At 41.8% G+C, this 6381-nt stretch overlaps 1 non-coding gene across 1 annotated transcript; it reads left to right on the forward strand.

The window, feature by feature from the left end:
* The first annotated feature begins 4213 nt into the window (after positions 1-4213).
* Positions 4214-4320, forward strand: LOC121206723 (small nucleolar RNA R71). The gene has a single exon (XR_005901890.1). It is a non-coding gene; the product is annotated as a small nucleolar RNA R71 (small nucleolar RNA).
* The last annotated feature ends 2061 nt before the right edge of the window (positions 4321-6381 follow it).

Here is a 6381-nt window from a genome sequence, read left to right on the forward strand (position 1 = left end):
CCTCGTTGGTAGGGCCATTAGGTGGTGGTGCTGGAGTGGCGATGTGAAAGTGCTGGCACAGCTGCTGCATCATGGCCTGCATATCATCCATCTGTCGGTCCCGTCGCCGATCTCACTCGTGAATCATCTCGAATTGTGTAGTGCAATACTGCTCGAAGTGGACGAGTCGGTCAGAAAGGTGTGCCAATGAAGCAGCCGCATTAACTGGTCGTTCCCTAGGTGGCGCGGTGGAAGGCTCCTCATGCTGTGGGGGAACATCATCAGGAATGTCCTCAAGATCCTCCTCGTTAATGGCATAAGAGAGACGGTACTGAGGAGGATCGGTCCCACGTTGGTGCTCGATCATCCTCATGTGTAACATATTTGTGATGCCCTGTGGTGACATCTGACCTATCAGCGTAAGTGCTGATGACTGGGCCACAGTGTTTAAGAGGTCGAAGTGTCTGGCAAGGTGCGTCACGTAGGGGCCGATGGAGATCACTCCCTTCCTATGCCACCGGGTTTGATGGCGAATAGTGAAAGCAATGAAGTATGCCAAGTCAGTCACATGTGCAGTCGCCATCCACCATAAATAGTACGCATCGTGGGTGTTGACGACGCCGGTGCTCTCTCTTCTCCCGGTCAAGGTGTGTGCCAATATGGCATGGTGATAGCGTAGGGAAGGAGCGAGAGCTGAGGCTTTCGAGCGGCTGGGGTCGTAGGTGGAAGAGAGTGGTGCCAAAGCTTTCCAGCACAAGGAGGGAGAAATATGGATATTTCGTGGTAGTGCATTCATGTCTTCCTCCTCCATAAACTCATCAGTGTAAAGTCCCAGAGTGACTCCAAACTCTGGGACACTCATCGCGCTAACTAAACTGCCTAATCGAAAGTGACTGGTGCCTGGGTCGTCTTTGTTCATCATCACCACCTGTAAATGAAAAGTAGAGCATAATTTTAAAGTTAGCTCTAAATAAATGGGCTCGGTAATAGCGAAGAACCGTTCCCATGGGTCTGTGGACAGGAGGGCGCGTATGGCATCAGCTAGCTGGACTTGCTCGATAGCAGCCCAGTCAATGCAGTGACCTGTAGTGAGGGGTTGTGCGCGTAGTATCTGAAATAGCTCCTCCTGCAAAGCTTACGAAAATTCAAGGAACGGGTGTCGAACTTTGGCTGTAGCACGTACCGAGGAAGAACCCGATCCCCTACGTCTCTTTGAGGATAGGATCGTGGCCTTCTTACCTCTCGATGACGACATAATGTTCCTGAAAATACATGAGCATTGATAGAATCCAAGATACATTAGTAGTTAAGCAAGAGGCCTAAAACTAGTATATGTTATTTAGTAGCTTAAACAATTCAAATATAGAAAATTCTAAAGAAAATTCCTAACTTGTCTAAAACATATTTGTAATAGTAACAATATCTATGTAAAGCTTGTAGAATACTAATGTAGCAACACAAATTGGAAAAATAAGGTTGAGAAAGTGAACCAAAGGCCGCTGTAGGGCGGTGCATGGCCGTGTTGGTGGTGAGCACGGGCGTGTGACGAGGGGATATAGCCGTGTGGAGTAAAAATTAAGGGTATAGAGAGGGAAAAGTGAGGATTAATGCGAGGGGAGTGGATTTGATAGTGGTTTGGGGATTGGGGAAGTGAGAATCTGGGGAATGGTGCCCGGAATAGGGATTAGGGAATGGGGAAGGGTAGATTTCGACTAGGGTGTTGAAAAGGGGAAGAAGATGAACAGTGGTTTGCTTATATAGGGGAGGTTCACACGGCCTAGGGCCACGCCCGTGTACTTTAAGGGTGAGCTCGTGTTTTTTGAATTTTGCGATTTAGATCCTACCCGGCTACTATCCCAGGCCCGTGTGTCTTGAGCGTGTGTCGAACACGCCCATGTTGCACGGCCGTGCCTAGCTTTGTGCCTAGCCTTGTCCCTGGCACACCTGTGGTTTTCCACTCCCACGCCCGTGTTCTCCTATCAAGTTCACCCACACCCATGTTGCACGGCCGTGGGGATTTATCGCACCCCATGTTTTGGGGAAATCATGTCCCGCTTCAACACGACTGTATCACACGGCCGTGTCTCTTCCCCTGTTTGGCCACCGCTTTAGGCACGTCCGTGTGCCTGGTCGTGTGTGCTAAAAAACTTTGCAATTGAAAGATTAAGTTAATGATTCAAAGTGTTAGAAATTAAAAATAAAAAAAATCAAAATATGTTAGTGCTCGGGTTGCCTTCCGAGAAGCGCTTATTTATAGTCTAAGCTCGACTTACCTCTCCGTTGAATGGTCATGGTGGTTTGAGGAGTTCATACTCCTTATTCCTGCTATCAATCTTAAAATAAGGTTTTAATCGGGTGTTGTTTACCTTAAAAGTGTCAAAGTTGGGATGACTCACCTCCACCGTACTGAATGGAAAAATACTGAGTACCATAAGAGGGATTTCCTCATTTGGTGTGGTCGTGACAATGTGGGGATCTGCGGCATCTAGTAAGACATTATCGCCAACCTTAAGTTGATTAGGAGAGGTGTCGAGCTTGTTTTGGCGTAGTTTCAGTTTATCATGTGTTCTCGGTTTGTGTGCTTGCCATTCATCTAGCTCCTTTATTTGAAGCCTTCATTCCTCATGGGTGTCTTTGTTTGCTACTTGATAATAGTGCACTGTTTCTATTGTCTTGGTTTGAGGAGGTTCTTGAAAGAAAGATTGAATATTAGTTTTATCATCGACAAGTTGCATAGCGTTATCTTGATTCTTAGAAGTTTTAACTGAATCGCATGCTTGGAGTGTTACTGCGCCATCTCCTGCACGAAGTGTTAGCTCTCCTGTGCCTACATTAATAGTGGTTCTGGCAGTTGCTAAAAAGGGTCGTCCTAAAATTAAAGGTACCTCATTATCCTCATCCATATCTAAGACGACAAAGTCTACTGGGTAAATAAATTTATCAATTTTAACGAGAACATCTTCAATAATACCTTTAGGAATCTAACTGTTTTGTTAGCCAATTGTTTGCTCATCTTAGTCTGTTTGGGTTTACCGAAACCTAGTTGTTTAAACATTTTATACGGCATAACATTTATACTTGCCCCTAGATCAGCTCAAGAAGGAATTGTAAAACTCCTTGGATCTTTCAATTTGTTAGGTAGCTTATTCTTTAGAATAGCTGAGCAGACTGTATTGAATTCCACATGCGATGTAGCGTCTAATTTTCTTTTATTGCTTAGAAGTTCCTTTAAGAATTTTACTGACTTGGGCATCTGCGATAGAACTTCAATAAAGGGTAAGTTAATATGTAATTTCTTTAAGAGTTTGACAAACTTACCGAATTGTTCTTCTGTTCTGTCTTTCATCATCGCTTTAGGATATGGCATACGAGGTTCACAATTCGTACTTACCTGTTTAGGATCATCATCGTTTACCTCTTCTCGACCTTTGTTCATCGCGTTGTCTTGCTGTAATTCTGGCTCAGGTGCAATGAATCCTTCCTTATTTTGAGTACTAATTGCATTGAGGTGTTCCCTCGGATTAGGTTCAGTATTACTTGGTAAGCTACCTTGTGGTCGTTCGGAGATTAGTTTGGATAGCTGGCCTATCTGAGTTTCGAGTCCTTGGATCGATGCTTGTTGATTCTTAAGTGCTGTCTTGGTATTTGGAAACGGGTTTCTGACACCGAGATGAATTTAGAAAGTATCTCTTTAAGTTTTGATTTCTTCTCTTTTTGATAAGGTGGCTGTTGAAAACCCTGAGGATTTTGTGGCTTTTGATTCCCTTGACCACCCCAGGAGAAGTTTGGGTGGTTCCTCCAACCCGCATTATAAGTATGACTGTATGGGTTATTTTGAGATCGAAAGTTATTGTTACCCATTTAGTTGACTTGTTGTTCTTCAGTTGTAGGATTGAAGGATTGGTATTCTGTATGCACACCTTCGCCACTTGAGTCACACCTCATTACTGGATGTACCTGCGTAGAACCAAGTAAACCGTCAATCTTTTTATTGAGAAGTTCTACCTGATTAGAGAGCATAGTGACTGAATCAATGTTATAAACGCCGGCTGTTTTCATTGGCTTTGTCCTCATAACTTGCCACTAATAGTTATTCAGTGACATCTCCTCTATAAATTCATAGGCATCTTCCAGTGTTTTATTGTTGATAGTTCTATCAACAGCTGCGTTAACCATTTGCCGAGTCGAGGGATTCAGGCCATTGTGGAATGTTTGTACTTGAAGCCAAAGCAGTAACCCATGGTGAGGGCACCTTCTCAGTAAGTCCTTCTGTCTCTCCTATGCATCGTAAAGTGTTTCTAAATCCATCTGCACAAAAGAAGAGATACCGTTACGTAATTTAGCCATTTTAGCCGGCAGAAAATATTTTAGTAAAAAGTTCTCGGTCATTTGTTCCCAAGTAGTGATAGACCCTCGTGGTAACGAGTTCAACCACTGTTTAGCTTTGTTTCTCAGTGAAAAGGAAAACAACCAAAGACGTATGGCATCATCAGAAATGCCATTGATTTTAAATGTATCGCAAAATTCCAGAAAGTTCGCTAAGTGAGCGATGGGATCTTTATCCTGCAAACCATCAAACTGAACAAACTGCTCTATCATCTGAATAGTGTTAGGTTTTAATTCAAAAGTATTTGCAGCTACAGCAGGTCTAACTATGCTAGATTCAGTTCCTGTTAAAGAAGGTTTAGCATAATCATACATACTACGAGGAGTACGATTTTGATTAGCCGCAATTACAGGAGGTAGGTGATTGCCTTGGTTTTCAGCCATCTCATCGGTTGGGGGTTGAGTATCGTCTTCTCGCTCGTTCTCCGTGTATCGTAAGTTATGCCATATTTCTCTTTGATTTCTACGAACTGTGCGATTGATTTCTTCGTCAAAAAGTAATGGTCCTAACGGGTTTCTTCTAGTCATAAACTATAAAAACCTGCCAAGAGATAAGTAAATTAATAAATAATAATAATAAACTAAAATTAAATTGCAAGAAAAATAAATGGCTAAAGTAATAAAAATTTAGTATTCCTAATATTTTGAATTCCCCGGCAATGGCGCCAAAAACTTGATCGCGTGATTCATAACAAGTAATAAATATTTATAATGAAGATCAAACCTAGACTAACTATTATCACGATGAAAAGGCAAGCGTACCTATCAAACAATAGTATAGTAATGGCAAGATCGGGATATCGTACCCAAGGGAACCAAAAGTACTAATAATAACTATCTTTTTATTATCTAGCCTAAGGATAAAAGGGTTTGTTTATTAAACTAATTATCCAAACTAATTAACTAATTTAATTAAAGCAAAGAGAAAATTTGGAAAAAGACTTGAAGAAAAGCAATTGATAAAGACGACACCCAAGGAATCCACCTAGATTTCACTTGTTATCTGACTCTGAACCAGACGATTTATTCACTTGACTTGAATCGTGAGATTTCTAACCTATGTTATTATCCCTTTCGAGACTAATAACGTCTAACCCTCAGTTGAATTAATCAAAATTTCTTTCTTAATTAAAACCCCTAGGGAAGCAGTAAATCACTCTATGGACTCCCATATTAGGTTTCACCCTAATCCGGTAAAATCTCATAACCCTATTTCTAGGTGTTCGATCAACTCCGCTTAATTATGCCAAATCTACACTTAGGCAGGGTCTATTCCTCCTCTGCATAAGCACATCAAATCATGAATTAAACCCGGAATATTAACTCAAGCATTAATAACATATAATTAAGAACAAATCAAGTATTTATCATACAGTTCAAATAATAATAACAAGATTCATCATAGGTATTATCCCCCTTAGGTATTTAAAGGGTTTAGTTCATAATAAAATAAGAGTACATCTCAAAAGTATAAAAATAATAAAACATGAAGAAAAATCTAAAACCCCTGAAGGAATTCTGAGAGAGATCTTCAGTCTTGGAGTAGCTTCGGCTTTTGGGATGGATCGTCTGGCTTCTTTCAAGCAATTCTTGGCGTGTGGTTCTGTATTCCAAAAAAGTTCTGGAAGAGGCCCCCTTTCTAGGTCATACTTAGGGTGTTTATATAGGCTTTGGATTGGCTTTCTTCCTCCCTAAGTACCCTTTTTCCGTGTAAAATACAACTCTTTCAAAAAGGGACACGCCCGTGTACCACTACCGTGTGATGTGTTTGCCTGCCCGTGTTCGATCCGTTAAATTGCACACGACCGTGTGGGTCAATGGCCAGGCCATGTGAATCGTGAGAGCCTTGGTGGACACCCTCGAAGGACACGGGCGTGTGAGCAGCCTGTGTGGCAAGCCTTAGGCCGTGTGATCTTCTCCATTTGGTCTGTTTTATCCCTTTTTAGCTCGTTTTTGGCTCTTTTTGACTCTCGGTGCTCTCTTGAGTACAAAACATGAAATAATCAGATTAAGAGC

The sequence above is a fragment of the Gossypium hirsutum genome, chromosome A01, assembly GCF_007990345.1.
Source record: "Gossypium hirsutum isolate 1008001.06 chromosome A01, Gossypium_hirsutum_v2.1, whole genome shotgun sequence".
Taxonomy (NCBI): domain Eukaryota; kingdom Viridiplantae; phylum Streptophyta; class Magnoliopsida; order Malvales; family Malvaceae; genus Gossypium; species Gossypium hirsutum.